The following is an 18,531-nucleotide window of genomic DNA, read 5'->3' as shown; positions in this document are numbered from 1 at the left end:
TGGGGTCGCACAGAGTCGGCCACGACTGAAGTGACTTAGCAGCAGCAGCAGCAGACATTGGAAAAGCCCCTGATGCTGGGGATTGAAGGCAGGAGGAGAAGGGAACAACAGAGAATGAGATGGCTGGATGGCATCACCGACTCAATGGACATGAGTTTGAGCAAGCTCCGGGTGTTGGTGATGGACAGGGAAGCCTGGCGTCCTGCAGTCCATGGGGTTGCAAAGAGTCAGAAACGACTGAGTGACTGAACTGAACTGATGTAGGCATGGTTTGGAGAGGTGAAGTGGTTTTCTCCGGAACACAATGATCACATTTAAAATATTTTTGCCCATCTCTCACTTTTCTGCGGGGCCTAAGATAAATAGACATGGTAATGTCTAAAAATATCTGAGTTTGATAGAGGCCTTTGGGAAAACAGTGATATTCATTTCTTAGTGGGCAGGGAAAGTGGATGAAGACACTACATGAGATTGCATCCAATCTGAATTTTAAGCATTGCCCCTCTGGTCTGCAGGAATGTCTTGTTCCAGCAAATTGACAAACAGCATGGCCTGGATGAATCTGAGGGGTGTATGGGTGGGAGGGAGCCAGATCTCCACAATAAGGCAGCCAACTATTTCTTGGGTTTGATATCCTTAGGGGAATGTAGGTGCCCCTTTTCATCATTCTGACCTACTTGCAATGTTTCAAAAATAATTTTTTTTGCTAATTAGAGATTATTCATATTTGTCTTACTTATTCTCCTGTGTCATCTTTTGTTGTTGTACTGGTTTTTTCCAACTGTACAGAATCACTAAAATCTTTCTTATAACCACCCTGACCTTGGCCAACCCCTCTCCCAGTTCCATGTAGAATCAGAATTTTAAAAGCATGGCATCATTTCAAATAAGGTAGAAGTGATCATTTAGGATAGAACTCCTCAAGGCATAAACATTATCTAATGGATTTTGCTTCTTTGCGGCCCTCTGAGGAGAACATAAGCCTGAGGCCTTTGTGAGTGCAGAGGCAAAAAGCTCCTCAGAGCAAAAAGATAAGAAAAAGGGAAAAAACCCACCCTCATACCTGAAGTCCATGTTCTTAATGGGGATGGACCCATTTAGCTTCCTGCATGGATTTTGAGTTTTGAGGTTAACACAGATCTTGAAGTAGCCACCATGAATACAGCAAGACCGCTAACCCAACTAGGGGGCAGCTGAGATCACTTGGTCTTTTGCTGCCCGCCTCACCTCTTATATTTTGACTATTAAATTTGCTCTTGAGTTAAGTTCTACATTACAGGTGGCTCCAAACTGGGCATAGCACTGGATCTGGGGGGATAGATTATCTAACTTATAATTGCACGTAATTGCATGTAAATTATTATGACTTGATTTAAAGCAGAAATATTCATCAATATTTTTATGTTCATGTTTTATATTATAAAATTATTTCTCAACAATGTCCTCTAGTTAGTGGCTTGGAACCAAAAGTGAGCTCCACACTCCATCTCTAGGGTGTTTTACTGTAGGAAGTATCAATAAATATGGCAATCAATGTTCTGCTACTCTAAGAATATTGAGTTCCTTTATTTTAGGGAAAATGGTTTTGAGTCTCAGGCTATATATTATAATTAGAATGCAAACAAACTGTAGTTTGAGGGAATTTTATATCATTTTGGACATGATAACACATTCAGAACACTGTAATCTACTGAGAAAAGAGGATGAAAAGTTACCTAACACTCCTGGGCTCTTTGGATTGTGACATGGGGGAGGCAAAGTAGTGTAGACAGATTTGTACTCTTATAATGGCTGTGGGACCAAGTCATCTTCAACTCTGGCGTCCCACACTCCCCAGCTATTAAGAAGGTTATAACTAGACCTAAAATTCTAGATTCTCCATCTATCACATGCCCAGAAGAAAAAAGTCACCACTGTTTTCCCAGCTTGGAAGAGCTTCAGTTCAGTCACTCAGTCGTGTCCAGCTCTTTGCGACGCCACGGACCATAGCACACCAGGCTTCCCTGTCCATTACCAACTCCTGGAGGTTGCTCAGACTCATGTCCATTGAGTCAGTGATGCCATCCAACCATCTCATCCTCTGTCGTCCCCTTCTCCTCCTGCCCCCAATCCCTCCCAGCATCAGGGTGTTTTCCAATGAGTCAACTCTTCACATGAGGTGGCCAAAGTACTGGAGTTTCAGCTTTAGCATCAGTCCTTCCAATGAACACCCAGGGCTGATCTCCTTTAGGATGGACTGGTTGGATCTCCTTGCAGTCCAAGGGACTCTCAAGAGTCTTCTCCAACACCACAGTTCAAAAGCATCAATTGGAAGAGCTTACCAGAACACTTATCGCCTCCATCAGGATAACTGGAAGTAGTACAAGCCCTTCTACCTCTGCAGGGTAGAATGGGCCACCAGTGCTTCAGGAGGAAATTTTCATCCAGAGGATGGGAGAGATTTCTTGCATTTTCTCACATGACTTTCAGAAAAGTAGCTTGCAATATTGCCTTATAGACTGCTTCATTCATAGACAGAAGGAATGGAGGAACTCTACATTAGTATTCGCTTTGAGTCTTCACCTGCAGAGTCAGAAGTCAGCTGTTGAAAGCTAAGAAATTAAGGCTCTGAAGTGTGGTGAGATGTGGGAAGCTCCTCTTCCTTTTTCAGGAACTTCTATCCAGCTCTAACATATATGCTGGCCATTCTCTGGGGCAGAAGAGAGAAGCAGGTCTATTGTAGATGAAGCACAGTAGCAACTTCAATACACAATCCTACCTTTAAAATTGAAAATATCAGATATCTAGAAGCATTTTCCACAATCTGTTAGAGTATCAAATAGTTCAACGTTGCCTGTAAACCCCCCATCATAGGGAATTATGCTGTTACTCTGAAATGCTTGCTCTTTATTCTTACAGATGAATAATGGAAAAGAAAAATTCAGCTCCACAAGCACATTTTCATAAACACAAAGAAAACTAATTCAAATCCATCATGATTTGAGTAATTGGTTCAGTTCAACTGAGTGGCTGATAATAGCACTGGCTATGTTCCTTTCAAAGGTTACTGTTTATAATAAGGAAATAAATTCAATGGATTTCAAGCAGAAGCATATTCTAAAAAGACCTAACTAAAGAGTCATTTCAGAGAATAGTCAGAAATCATGACCCTTTTATTGGTACTTCCAACAGAAAGCTTCTTGGAACGATTTGCTAGATGAGATTTTGCCATTAGGATTTCTTCATAAAACAATCAACCAAGTACCTATATTCAAGCATCCTTACCATTTTGGAATCTGGTCATATTAAACCAGAATGTTATTTCAAAATTATTTCTGTTGTTAGCAATTGTCATTTGTGTTGGCTTCTCCAGTTCTCTGACCCATCTGTAAATGATCCTCAGAAACTTCCCATTCACTGTAGTTCAGTTCCTCGGTCAGCTTGGCCTTGTACTCAAATGACTCTCCTCCATGGGATCAGCAAAATCTTATATAAATAATTCATAAATTAAACTTCACTTTAAAAATTAAATGAACAGATTATAAACATAGAAAAGAATGACAGCTAATGAAAGGTTAAGAGTTCATAGTTACCATCAACATAAGACAAAAAAGCAATTTAAATGGTGGCCTTGTTTTTCTTTTTTCTCAGTTTCTCTCTGCCTATATTCCACGTATGTAACGTGGGGCTAATCATAGTACTTACCAATCTCCTAGCATTGTTGTAAGGATTAAGCAAATTAAATTTATATAAAAGAGCTTAGAATAGTTTCTGGGACATAAAAGTATATGCTTTTATATAAGTACAAGCTAGTATATAATCACAAATTTTACTTTTTTCTCTTCTGATTGTACCAATGATAATGACACATCTTCCCATGATAAAAGTATATTATAAGTTTTCACTGCAGCCTAAATCCAACAAATTCAAACAGTTTTATGATTTTAAAATCTACTACCTATCCTTCAATTGGAATTGAAACCCTAAAGATATATTGAATTCTATTCTGGAACATTAACATGTATGTTACAGTTATTTTTATTAAATTTTCACTATGTATCAAACGCCTTAAACGTGCTTTACATGTGATGGTTTATTTAATCTTCAGAAATTAGATATTGTTATCCTAATTTTGCAACTGAGACACAAACTGTTTTCTTGACTTGCCCAATATCACACAGGTAGAAAAGTGATGAATGAGGAATTTAAGTGGAGGCAGTTGGCCTCAAGAGACCACTTGATTAACCTATATACTCTTTCTTTATATGGCTGGAAAATACCTCATTTAATTCCTGAGCTAACAGCTACTATTATGCAATAAGGGATAAGTCAGTATATAACTATTGCCATCTATAAATCAGAGGAACTGCCCAAGTTCAGATTCTTTACAAGGGACACAATTTTATTTAATGAGCAAACTGTCACATCATGGATGTCCCATATCCTTCATTATACTTTAACCTCCATGAGTAGCTTTTTATCCTCCAGAAAGTCCTGTATGGATAAAGTCAGCCCTTCATAAACACCAGGACTGCTGAGATCCCTTCCCACCTGATGGTAAACATTACAGAATTCCATTTGAGTGAGGTGATTTTTCCACTCCTGTTTTAAGACTGGTTTCCCCTGCCAGCACTTCTTCCCTATACCACACATCTGGTCACGTCAGCCCTGAGTTATCTGGAGGGCCCCACCTGGCAAGGCTTTGTCTTCATTCTTCTGTGAGCCATCTGCATCTATCTTGCTTTTAAAGGAAAGCTATCATTCAGGCCTTGATGTAAATATGGGACTCTCGAGATGATATTAGCTTAAGAGCCGATGTTGTCAGGTATAGGGCTTCAAGGACTTCTGAGGAGCCCTGGATTGGGTGATACAGATCATATGATGGGTCTCAGGATTTTCTTTCAGATATATAATGTGCTAAGTTAATATATTTAAACTATGTCCAACAAAGACAGCTATATCTAGCCCTGTAGCTTTCCCTGTATTCCATAACAGGGGCATAGCTGTGATAAAGCAGGAACACAACGTTTCTACTCAATGGTACATATTTCAGTTCCCCCACTTCTCAAACTCTATAAACTAGGGTAATTCACTAACCTTTTCAAGACTCAGTTCCCTTGGATGTCAAATTGGGAGACGTGTGCTAGCCCTCTCCATTCGCTGTCCATGAGTGTGTTTTTGCTCTTTAATTGATTCCAGGGAGCAATTTAACAGCTGAACGTGCCTTTTAAAAGACTTACTGTGTAAGGAGATAATAATGAATCAAGATCATCATTCTTTTTTGGTGGGTTTGGTTTTTTGTTTTTATTGAAGAGTGGTTGATTTATAACATATATTAGTTTCAGTGCACATCATAGTGATTCTGTATTTTGTAGATCATGCTCTATTAGAAGTTATTACAAAATAATGCTTATAATTTCTTGTGCTGTACAAGATATCCATGCTGTTATCTATTTTATGCATGGTAATTTCTATCTCATCCTTCACTCCTTTTTTGCCCCTCCCCACTTCCCTCTCACTACTAGTAACTGCTAGCTTGTCTTCTACATCTGTGGGTCTGTTTTTCTTTTGCTATATACATTCATTTTCTTTTCTAGATTTCACATATAAATAATATCAAACAGTGTTTGTTTTTCTCTCTCTGACTTATTTCACTAAGCATAATATTCTCTAGGCCTAACATTCATGCTGCTGCAAATGGCGGAATTTCATTTGTTTTATGGGTAAATAACATTCCATTGTAGGGCTTCCCTGATAGCTCAGTTGGTAAAGAATTCACCTGCAGTGCAGGAGACCCTGGTTCAATTCCTGGGTTGGGAAGATTCGGAGGAGAAGGGATAGGCTACCCACTCTAGTATTCTTGGGCTTCCCTTGCGGCTCAGATGGTAAAGAATCTGCCTGCAGTGCAGGAGACCTGGGTTCAATCCCTGGATTGGGAAGATCCCCTGGAGAAGGGAAAGGCTACCCACTGCAGTGTTTTGGCCTGGAGAATTCCATGGACTGTATAGTCCATGGAGTCTCAAAGAGTCAGACACGACTGAACAACTTTCACTTCACAACATTCCATTGTGCATATGGAATGTCATGTCTCCTTTATCCATGCATCTGTTGAAGAACATTTGGGTTGCTTTCTTATCTTGACTGTTGTAAATAGTGCTGCCTTGAACATTGGGGTTCATGTATCTTTTAGAATTAATGTTTTTGCTTTTTCCGAATATGTACCCAGGAGGGGAATTTCTATATCAGGTGGTAGTTCTCTTTTTAGTTTGTTTTGAAAAACTTCCATACTGTTTTCCATAGTGGCTGTACCAATTTACATTCCCACCAGCTGTGTACATGAGTTACCTTTTCTCCACGTCCTCTCCAACATTTGCTACTTGTAGACTTTTTGATGTTAGCCATTCTGACAGGTGTGAATTTATATATCATTGTGGTTTTGATTTGCATTTCTCTAATATTTAATGATGCTCATGTGCCTGTTGGCCATCTGTATGTCTTCTTTGGAAAATGCCTATTTAGATCTTCTGCCAAGTTTTTTCATTAGATTGTTTGTTCTTCTGATATTAAGTCATATGAGCTATTTATATAATGTGAATAATAACCACTTATCAGTCATATCATTTTCTAATATTTTCTCCTATTCCCATAGCTTACTATTTGTTTTGTTAATGGGTTCCTCTGCCCTGCAAAAGCTTTTAAATTTAATTATGTCCCATTTTGTTTATTTTTGCCTTTATTTCTTTTGCCTTAGGAGACAGATCCAAAAAAGCACATTGCTACAATTTATGTCAGAGTGCTCTGCCTATGTTCTCTTCTAGGAGTTTTATGGTTTCAGGTCTTACATTTAGATCTTTAATCCATTTTGAGTTTTTTTTTTTTTGTATATGATATTAAAGAATGTTCTAATTTCATTCTTTTACTTGTAGCTGTACAGTTTTCCTAACACCACTTATTGAAGAGACTTGTCTTGTCTCCATTGTATATTCTTGCCCCCTTTGTTCCAGATTAATTGACCACAGGTGGATGGGTTTATGTCTGGGCTCACTATTCTATTCCCATTGAACTATGTGTCTTTTTTTGTGCCAGTATCATGCTGCTTTGATGACTATAGATTTGTAAGGATCATTCTTGAAAATTAGTTCTTTCTTCCCTCTTCCTCCTGTTTTCCCTCTCTTTAAGACATTAATTAATAGACATGATACTCAGAAACTTTTCAGAGGAATGGAATATTGAAAATGCCCTTCAAAACCATGTACCCAGTCAAATAATGATCAGGACCCAACAAATGAAAACATGAAATAGGATTGAGAATTGTAATTAACCCATTTTGAACCCAAAATGGCTAACTAGGCAGGGGGGAAGAGATTGAGAATTTAGAGATCAGCTATGTGGGAGAATCTTGAGGAAGCGTTTCTTCTATGCCCATCATTCTTTCATACATGAAACTCTAGGCCTGGATTCTTTTTCAGCCATAGACCAGCCAAGGCAATACCAGAGAGAATGGAAAATTATTCTCCAGTTCTCTTCACAATGCACATTTATTTATTAATATTTATGAGAATATTTTAGGTGTAAGCACCGTTTTCCTTTCCTATGGATTCAGTTTTCTCATTAAGCCTCATCACAGTGGAAAGAGTTATTTCCTTCTGACTCACTGTCGTGTGGAGTCACCTTAGCTTGTATTAGTTATGACGGCTAAACAATATTGATGGGAAAAACTCCACAAGTAGGAGATGTCTTCAAAATACTGAACAGGAAAAATTGATTGTGGGAAATGTAACTGTTCCTGGCAGTTACTCATTGGCCCCTCAGGGCAGCACTTTCCTCATGTTTGCATTTTAGAATTTCCTACTTCATGTTCGAATTCTGGAGTCAGCAAACTTTCTGTAAAAGGCCAGATTGAAAATATTTTCAGTTTTGCAGGCCAGGTAGTATTGATACATACTACTCAACTCTGTTGTAACATGAAAGCAGCCAGAGATAATGCATAAACAAATGAGCATGCCTGTGTTCCAATAAAACCTTACTTATAGACACTGAATTTGAATTTCACGTAATTTTCATGTGTCCCCAAATAATTATTTGATTTTTCCTCTAACTACTTAAAAATATGAAACCATACATAGCTCTTTGTTTGTTGTTGTTCAGTCATTAAGTCGTGTCCAGCTCTTTGCGACCCCATGGACTGTAGCATGCCAGCCTCCTCTCTCCTCTACTATCTCTCTGAGTTTGCTCAAATTCATGTCCACTGAGCCAATGATGCCACCCACCCAACCATCTCATCTTCTGTCATTCCCTTCTCCTCCTGCCCTCAATCTTTCCCAACATCAGGGTCTTTTCCAGTGAGTCAGCTCTTCTCATCAGGTTGCCAAAGTACTGGAGCTTAAGCTTCAGCATTAGTCCTTCCAGTGAATATTCAAGGTTGATTTCCTTTAGGATTGACTGATTTGATCTCCTTGTTGTCCAAGTAACTCTGAAGAGTATTCTCCAACACCACAATTCAAAAGCATCAATTCTTCAGTGCTTAGCCTTCTTTAAGGTCCAAATGTCACATCCATACATGACTATTGGAAAAACAATAGCTTCACTTAATGGACCTTTGTCAGCAAAGTGATGTCTCTGCTTTTCAATATGCTGTCTTGGTTTGTCATAGCTTTCCTTCCAAGGTGCAAGCGTGTTCTCATTTCATGGCTGCAGTTACTGTCTGCAGTGATTTTGGAGCCCCCCAAATAAAATCTATCATTGCTTCCAATTTTCCCCCATCTATTAGCCACGAAGTGATAGGACTGGATGCCATGATCTTAGTTTTTTGAATGTTGAGTTTCAAGCCAGCTTTTTCACTCTCTTCTTTCACCCTCATCAAGAGGCTCTTTAGTTCCTCTTCACTTTCTGTCATTAAAGTGGTATTATCTGTATATCTGCGGTTGTTGATATTTCTCCTGGCAATCTTGATTCCAGTTCATGATTCCTTTAGCTTGGAATTTCACATGATGTACTCTGCATATAAGTTAAATAGACAGGGTGACAATATACATCCTTGACAAACTCCTTTCCCAATTTTGAACCAGTCCATTGTTCCATGTCCAGTTCTAACTATTGCTTCTTGACCTGCATACAAATTTCTCAGAAGACAAGTAAGGTGTTGCCAGTTTGATGGCTGGTTCCTCTGCCTCTTTGAAACCCAGCTTGTCATTTGAAGTTCTCAGTTCATGTACTACTGAAGCCTAGCTTGAAAGATTTTGAGCATAACCTTGCTAGCATGTGAAATGAGTGCAGCCTTAGGGTAGTTTAAACATTCTTTGGTAATGGAATGAAAACTGACCTTTTCCAGTCCTGTGCCCACTACTGAGTTTTCCAAATTTGCTGACAGATTGAGTGCAGCACTTTAACAGCAGCACCTTTTAGGATTTTAAATAGCTCAGCTGCAATTCTGTCACCTCCACTAGCTTTGTTCATAGTAATGCTTCCTAAGGCCCACTTGACTTCATACTCCAGAATGTCTGGCTCTAGGTGAATGACCACACCATCATGGTTATCGGGGTCATTAGGACCTTTTTATAAAAAAAAAATTTTTAAGACCATTTTTTATATGGTTCTTCTGTATATTCTTGCCACCTCTTCTTCATCTTTTCTGCTTCTGTAGATTCTTACCATTTCTGTCTTTTATTGTGCCCATCCTTTCATGGAATGTTTACTTGATGTCTCAATTTTTCTTGAAGAGATCTCTGGTCTTTCCCATTCTATTATTTTCCTCTATGTCTTTGCACTGTTCATTTAACAAGACCTTCTTATCTCTCCTTGCTATTCTCTGGAACTCTACATTCAGTTGTATATATCTTTCCTTCATAGCTCTTCAGTTCAGTCACTCAGTCGTGTCCAACTCTTTGCGACCCCATGGACTACAGCATGCCAGGCCTCCCTGTCCATCACCAACTCCCAGAGTTTACTCAAACTCATGTCCATCACGTCGGTGATGCCATCCAACCATCTCATCCTCTGTCGTCCCCTTCTCTTCCCACCTTCAATCTTCCCCAGCATCAGGGTCTTTTCCAGTGAGTCAGTTCTTCACATCAGGTAGCCAAAATATTGGAGTTTCAGCTTCAGCATCTGTCCTTCCAGTGAATATTCAGGACTGATTTCCTTTATGACAGTTAGCTATTGTATAGATATTAGGCCCTGAGAAGGCAATGGCACTCCACTCCTGTACTCTTGCCTGGAAAATCCCATGGACGGAGGAGCCTGGTAGGCTGCAGTCCATGGGGTTGTGAAGAGTTGGACACGACTGAGTGACTTCACTTTCACTTTTCACTTTCATGTATTAGAGAAGGAAATGGCAACCCACTCCAGTGTTCTTGCCTGGAGAATCCCAGGGACGGGGGAGCCTGGTGGGCTGCCATCTATGGGGTCGCACAGAGTCGGACACGACTGAAGTGATTTGGCAGCAGCAGCTATTAGGCCATACAAAAACAGCTGGTGGGCCAAGTATGACTCACAGGCTATTGGTCCCCTACCCTTGTTTTAATTCATCTATATGAGACCTTTGAGAGTAACACCCATATTATTCTCATCCAAATGAATTACAGTGATAATCAGATAATCAGCAATGAATATAAATGCTAAGGATCACAAAAATTTTCAAACCAGTATAAGGAAAGAGAAAGGAAGGAAGAACAAGGAAATAAATAACTGAAATGTCACATCTCAAGAGTTGCTGATCAACATCACTCATTATCAGAAAAATGCAAATCAAAACCACTATGAGGTACCATTTCACGCCAGTCAGAATGGCTGCAATCCAAAAGTCTACAAGCAATAAGTGCTGGAGAGGGTGTGGAGAAAAGGGAACCCTCTTACTCTATTGGTGGGAATGCAAACTAGTACAGCCACTATGGAGAACAGTGTGGAGATTCCTTAAAAAACTGGAAATAGAACTGCCTTATGATCCAGCAATCCCACTGCTGGGCATACACACTGAGGAAACCAGAAGGGAAAGAGACACGTGTACCCCAATGTTCATCGCAGCACTGTTTATAATAGCCAGGACATGGAAGCAACCTAGATGTCCATCAGCAGATGAATGGATAAGAAAGCTGTGGTACATATACACAATGGAGTATTACTCAGCCATTAAAAAGAAAACATTTGAATCAGTTCTAATGAGGTGGATGAAACTGGAGCCTATTATACAGAGTGAAGTAAGCCAGAAGGAAAAACACCAATACAGTATACTAACGCATATATATGGAATTTAGAAAGATGGTAACAATAACCCTGTGTACGAGACAGCAAAAGAGACACTGATGTATAGAACAGTCTTATGGACTCTATGGGAGAGGGAGAGGGTGGGAAGATTTGGGAGAATGGCATTGAAACATGTAAAATATCATGTATGAAACGAGATGCCAGTCCAGGTTCAATGCACGATACTGGATGCTTGGGGCTAGTGCACTGGGACAACCCAGAGGGATGGTATGGGGAGGGAGGAGGGAGGAGGGTTCAGGATGGGGAACCCATGTATACCTGTGGCGGATTCATTTTGATATTTGGCAAAACTAATACAATTATGTAAAGTTTAAAAATAAAATAAAAAAAAGAGTTGCTGAAATTGGACTGTGCTATTTGGGAAAACATTTCTTGATAAGTTATTTGAAAACATTGCCTTTATGTTTTACTTTGAAAATTTGGGTCACAGTTGAACCTGCTCAGCACTGCTTCAAGAGGCTGCTGGATCTTCACCATGATTATTAGAATTGAAATGATGGGATATCAGCCATGATTGTTAATGGAAGTAATGGCTTCACCCCATTATCATTCTTCATCACAGACAAGAGAAAAAACAAATACAAATAGAAATCTCCAGCTTGTTAATGTGTTCTGGTGATAGCCTTAGGGTTGAAGAGCATTTTCAGTGTAATTCAAATAAGGCTACATCCTTCTGAACCTAAGAGAAAACCTTGAAATGAAGAGATTGCTTCAGAGTTGCATGGGGCTTCTGGGTTTCAGTTGGACATCTTTAACACACTGAACTCTGCTGATGACTTGTGCTGTGAGTTTATCTAGTGCCCAGGGAAGAAATGGGCTCAGTGCCAGTTCAGAAAATTTCCTGCTAGTTTCTGTCCTGATCACCATGAACATATTCTTTCCAAATAAATAGCAAGATCTCTGAGAGAGCTAATGCAAGGCCTAAGACAAAATCATTTTACTTTCAAATCTATAAACATTTTAAAAATCACATTCCTGCATCTAGAAGTTATTAATACAAATGAGTGCCTATCTGCAAGTCTCAGAGCCTCTAAAACTTGGGTAACATGAAAGCACTGTAGAATACTTTCATTCCAGTTGGAAAAATCTTAGAATTAACAAATTGTAATAAACTTGGATATCATTTGGCTCTCCTCAACATTTATCAGAACAATTCTTAGGGCATTTAAGGTGGATGAAAACCCAAGCACCCTCCATACATGTTAGATTTCCTGTCCTAGGATTTATGGTCCTCTAACATCAGATATTATCCTTGTGCCTAATTTACATCCTACGAGACAGCTTAAGCTATACATGGACTTATGTGCATGATAAGTCAATTCATGAATTTCAACCCACTTAAACTTCTTTGTTTATAATTGAAGTATAGTTGATTTACCATTTATACCTCTAACATCAAAACTTAGTTTAAAAAAATTACTTCTATAAGTGACTCAACCTTAGTTAGGTCATTAATTGCAATGAGAAAGGAAAATGTATTTTCATTTCAAGTAGCTCATATTTTGGGCTTCCCTAGTGGTTCAGTGGATAAAGAATTTACCTACCGTGCAGGGGACACAGATTCAATCTCTGGCTCCGGAAGATCCCCTGGAGAAAGATATGGCAACCTACTCCAGTATTCTTGCCTGGGAAATTCCATGGACAGAGAAGCCTGTGGACTACTGTCCATGGGGTTGCAAATAGTTGGATGCAACTTAGCAAGTAAACCACCAACCAGCTCATATTTCAGCCAGGCTTGGTTAACATGTTTCTGCATGTGGTCTCTAATATACGCATAAGCAAATATTGCTTAAGTTGTACTGCAGCTAAAGACTAAACAGTAGACAATTACCATAGAGAAGCAAGCAGTTAGAAAAATCGTTAAGTCAAGGTTCAATATATATACTTCTGTAAATAAAAGGGCAAACAAGTATCAGGCTAAACAAAACCATTTGCCTTTATCACAAATATAAATATTAAAATATTAATTGAACTTGAGTCACTGCTATTCAATTACTATGAGCCCCCAAAATTTTAATGAAGGCAAAATACTTTTTTTTTGTTAAATAAACATATGGTTAACAATGAGGAAAGACCTATAAACAAATACTAAGTTTTGTGTTTAGATTTTCCCCAGATGCAAGTAATAATTTCTTTTTTGGAAAAGGTCATAACATAAACACATATTCATATAGATCTCAGTTTTCAGGAAGAATTTAGAAATGTTTCTAAAAAAAGAAGCATCATTGCTATAACTACATTTCATAAATATTTATCAGATATTTACAGGGGGTGGCTCCTCACATTTTTAATTATATTCACTAACTTCTATGATTAGAGAATATTTTTGTTGGAATTCACCATTTATTGCTTACAATATCTCACTTATTCTCACAGATTCATTTAAAAGGTACTTATTTTAGTAATCACTTTATAGCTGAAGAAACTAAAATTGAAAGAGCATACAAGTCTTCCCCTCACTCTTCTCTCTCTCACCATGTAAGGATGCAAAATGCCTCACAGAGCAGAAAAGAAAATTTGAGCCTTGTGCATGGCAATACAATATTGCAATCTGCTAGGAAACACTGTCTTTGTTCCTAATTCTAAAGGTACTTTTATCTATTCAGGCTTGTTTACTGTTCATAGAGGCATGGGACATAAACAGAGAGGCTCATGGAAATCTAAAAGAAAAAACAGCATGCACTTTCACAGTATTGCTGTCATTTATGAATACTTTACCAGAATGTGGGGGGCCATAGGCCTGGTACGAGGGCCAGAGACCAGAGCTAACAATTGACTGTGGCTCCAATTCACCTGCCAATGCAAGAGATGCAAGAGATGTGGCCTTGATCCCTGGGTCGAGAAGATCTCCCGGAGTAGGAAACGGCAACCCAGTCCAGTATTCTCACCTGGGAAATCTCATGGACAGAAGAGCCTGGTGGGCTACAGTCCATGGGGCCACAAAGATTCAGACATGACTGAGCCACTGAGTGCACCTAGACCCCTTTAAGGTCCCTGAGACGTGGGTAACAACAGGATAGAAGCAGCCTTCATCCAGGCTTATCTCACATTTCCCTGGGGTCAAGGGACTCAGACTCATTCACAGATAGTATATCAAGTAATGCTTACAGAAGCCCTGCCAGCTTACGGGTGCAACCACTCTAACTGTGGCACTCTAACAGCTCACTCTAACTACCACTCTACCTGTACTAACCAGGTGGGAGTGACTCAGTTCAGTTCAGTTCAGTCGCTCAGTTGTGTCTGACTCTTTGCAACCCCATGGACTGCAGCACACCAAGCTTCCCTGTCCTTCACCAACTCCCACAGCCTTTTCAAACCCATGTCCATTGCGTCGGTGATGCCATCCAACCATCTCATCCTTTGTCATCCCCTTCTCTTCCTGCCTTCAATCTTTCCCAGCATCAGGGTCTTTTCCAATGAATCAGTTCTTCGCATCAGGTGGCCAAAATATTGGGGTGACTCAGTATACAATTAAACTCTAATCTACATGCAATTAGTAATTGACAAATAAACCTTTAGATTTCTGATTATGGGGAATAGAATAGGTCCCTTTTGCATAGAACACTAATGATTTATATTTTTAGGCCAGGAAGGCAAAATGGACATTTTGAGAAAGATTATTATATCTCAAGGCCCTCAATTCCAACAGGATGGCAAAGGGAAATTTTCTGTCACCCCCCAAGGCCCTGAAGTGCCACCTCTCTCCATGATTTTGATCCTTAAAAGGTCCATCAAGGCACGACAGTGTTAATAATGTTCCCTTTTGCTCTCCTGGGTAAAATCTGATGAGCAACCCTCAAGGCCTGAGATGCTGGGGTGTGGGACAGAGTAGGTCACCTCTTGCCACCGACATTCGCAGTGTAGTTTGGAAGATGAGGCTACAGCTCCTCAGGGAATCTGCCACTGTGGCTGACTGGCTGCGCACTTGCTGTGTGGTTGTGTTATTCCGAGTCTCACTCTCTTTTCTGTAGGTCCACTGGCACACACATGAAAGTAGGGAAAACCACAATGCACTCTTGTTTGAGCCACACCATAGATCCTCAGAGGACTCGGAGGGCCTGAGGAGCGGTGACGCTGAAAAGGGCAGCAGAGGCCAGGGAGGGAATGTCACAGGCATCACAGCTCCTATCAGAAAGACTTCTACATGAGTGGGCGCAACTGTTCAGGTGTGATGACAAGTGGGAATCGTATAACACTTCATTTATGGATTTCACAGTACTGTAATGGGGAAGTGAAAAGATTACTCACAGGAGTCTCACAAAAGTTTCCTTCAGACCAGTTGTATTCCAAGAATGTATTTGACCTAAATATCTTGAATAATAGGGAAAAGGTTAGAATGGAGAGCATTAATTGCTGCATGTGAGTGTATGATATATACACACATAATCTGAAAATTTTCAAGCATATAATACAGGGATACAAATAAAAAGGCCATCAGTTCAAATGATAGAAATACAGTGTGAATACAATATATAATCACAAATATGTAAATCTATGTATGCTATGCTATGCTAAGTCACTTCAGTCGTGTCCGACTCTGTGCGACTCCATAGACGGCAGCCCACCAGGCTCCCCTGTCCCTGGGATTCTCCAGGCAAGAACACTGGAGTGGGTTGCCATTGCCTTCTCCAATGCATGAAAATGAAAAATAAAAGTGAAGTCGCTCAGTCGTGTCCGACCCTCGGCGACCCCATGGACTGCAGCCTTCCAGGCTCCTCCATCCATGGGATTTTCCAGGCAGGAGTACTGGAGTGGGGTGCCATTGCCTTCTCTGAATCTATGTATAGATACACATCAATATGTATCTTGATCAGTCAAATCATCTTAAAATTGGTGGGGTCATTCAGCTTCCTCCTCCATGATGAACCTGGAACTTCCCAATTAAGGGGCAACAAGAAAATTGAAATCTCCTCAACTACCTTCCATGCTCTGGGATTTTTAAATTAGATTTACAATTTGTATTCCAAAATATAACATTTCATAAAACTACCCTTTACAACCCAATCCAAAGTGGTGCTAACAACAAAGTCATGCACTCAGCAGGGATATCTTGCTCCCTGAGTGTACACACAAGGACACACACACACAAGGACACACACACACAAGGACATGTACTCAAATTAATGAGATGCTCAGGTGTCTTTCCCACTGGGAGGAAAAATACTTGCCCCTCTCAATCCCACCACTGAACACTGTTTGACCCTGGAGAGAAGGTGGAAACCCTGGGTCTGACTGAATATTTACCCAAGAGACTGAGAACAAATCTGTGAGTAACACAGATTACTTAGAAGTAACTAGATAAAGTTTTTGTATTAGGCAGAATGAGAAACAGAAGCCATTCTATTCTGAGTTCAGAATTAAAAGATAAGTTGCATTTATTTTGCATATCTCAGGGCTATGATTAGAAGTTATATAACCAACTGTGTGATTTTTTAAATTTAATTTACAACATAAGATTCAAAGGTAATATTCAGAAACTCTGGAAATACCAAATGATACTCAAAATACTGAATTGTATATAAGGTAGGTGTTTTGCTGGATGAATACAAAGACTGTATTAAAAAAAAACTCTTGTGTCTTTAAAACCAAAGTTCAATATCTATTTTAATTCGTATGCTTGTGAAAGTTACTGTCTGATAGCATCATAGTGGTCTTTTCTTCATTATTTATTTTCAAGCAAATAAAAAGGATTAGAGAACACGTTTTCAAGACAAATCAAAGAGACTATGCAGAATCACTCAAGACAAATAATATTTTCTTGAGGATAAACCACAGAAGATATCAGCTAAGAAATACATCTTTTAAATCTGATGTTAGGGTTTGAGACATTAAACACAAACACAAGAATTACTTTGTTATGGGGGAAAATACAAGTTCTCTAAGCAATTAATTCAGGTAAAATGAAACTGAAATATTTCTGATCTTTCCCAATCATGTGAAAATTTACTTAAAAGGATTTTTCCTCTAATAAAACAAAAATGTACCTTGAACTTCATTAGTAACTTCTATAAACAGAAGTAAACATTTTCATTTCGGTAATTCCCACTAGTTATCACTATTTCATCTGTCAAATCCCAATACAAATATAAGGAGGGAAGACTTTAATAAATTGAATAGATTAACTTTGACAGCAATGTTCAAGTTGTCTGAAAGAGAACATGGATCAAAGTCAACTGAGAAAAGAATATATCCACAGGGTAGATATAGAGGCAGGTTCTACTTACAGGGAGCTGTTGTTTCTAATGGGACCATCACATGTCTTCCTGATGTGCTGAGGCAGAAAGAAAAAGCAGTATTTCATCTAAGAAATTTTGTGAAGGATATTTTTCAATTCTCCTATCATTCGAAATACATATTATAAACAACCAACTATAGTTAAATTGAGTAACATTAATTTACAACAAGATATACCAAAACAATTCAATAACTGCATGTTTTAAATAAAATCACTGAAAACCTAGGTCTTAGGATTAATAAATGTAGGGGCATATTTTTGGAATAAACCATGTGATGAATTACTCAATCACACAATCTCCAGGATTGAACTGAAAAAGCACAAATTTATATAGAAAGCCTCAGTGGCCACCATGTAAAAACAAAGACTCTATGCACTTCAGTTTAGTTCTCCATATAAACCACAGGGGATTCCTTAAAGGAAAACTGAGTTACACGCCTTGTCCTGTAAGGACCCTGTTCTTACCCACTACTGCAAAAGGGTAGAGTTTCCCAGCCCTCAGATTTCCTGCTGAGAGTGCTTCTGATACACTCCCTACTTCTATGATGCAAAATTAGTGTGACTTCTTAAAAAGGGACAAACAACATATTACCAGAAGGATACTCAATCCTTATTGATAGAAGAATAGAATAGAGTCTAAATAATGGGATATAAAGCAGATTCAGTCATGTTCAGGGAGTTTTCATGTGTTTTCTTCTTCATTCATTTATGGGAACTGCAGGCTCTTACCAAGATTTTGATTAAAAGAGAGACAGCAATTTTTAGTGGAAGTCATAATTTTTAATTATCGCATCATGGGTCTCATCAATAAATACAGTGGTTTCATTGACTTCCATTATATCTGTCTCTTCCTCTCAGGGTTGAAAGCTGGCAGTAGAGACTTTGACCTTGCATTCTTGGAATCCCTCCTCACTATTTTTCCAGGGACTCCGTTGCCTCTCTTCAGTGTTGAATTCCATGTTTCCTGTATCCCATGTTTTCCTCCTTCTTGATTTGCTTCCTCAGTTCAGTGGACCACATCTTCCAATGGTTTTCTGGCAGGCGGGGGGCGGGTT

The 18,531-nt window shown here is 39.2% G+C and overlaps 1 protein-coding gene across 9 annotated transcripts in view; it reads right to left on the bottom strand.

The window, feature by feature from the left end:
- The window catches only part of CTXN3 (cortexin 3), a 32,262-nt gene extending 19,437 nt beyond the window's left edge, over positions 1-12,825 (bottom strand). For 3 of the 9 annotated variants that reach the window (XM_010846332.1, XM_010846330.1, XM_010846340.1), the window contains exons 1-3: positions 12,786-12,825; positions 3,265-3,465; positions 2,563-2,689 (exon numbers count right to left, since the gene is read on the bottom strand). The gene's annotated coding sequence lies outside the window, so the exon portion shown is untranslated. Of the gene's footprint in view, positions 1-2,321; positions 2,690-3,264; positions 3,466-5,076; positions 5,219-12,785 lie in introns of all 9 variants that reach the window. The other 6 variants (XM_010846333.1, XM_010846331.1, XM_010846341.1 and 3 more) reach the window with 6 other exon arrangements.
- Between the last annotated feature and the right edge of the window lie 5,706 nt (positions 12,826-18,531).

This window comes from Bison bison, unplaced genomic scaffold, assembly GCF_000754665.1.
Source record: "Bison bison bison isolate TAMUID 2011002044 unplaced genomic scaffold, Bison_UMD1.0 scf7180017864235, whole genome shotgun sequence".
Classification (NCBI taxonomy): domain Eukaryota; kingdom Metazoa; phylum Chordata; class Mammalia; order Artiodactyla; family Bovidae; genus Bison; species Bison bison.
Note: the sequence above shows the minus strand (reverse complement) of the source record. Positions and strands in the feature narration are given on the sequence as shown.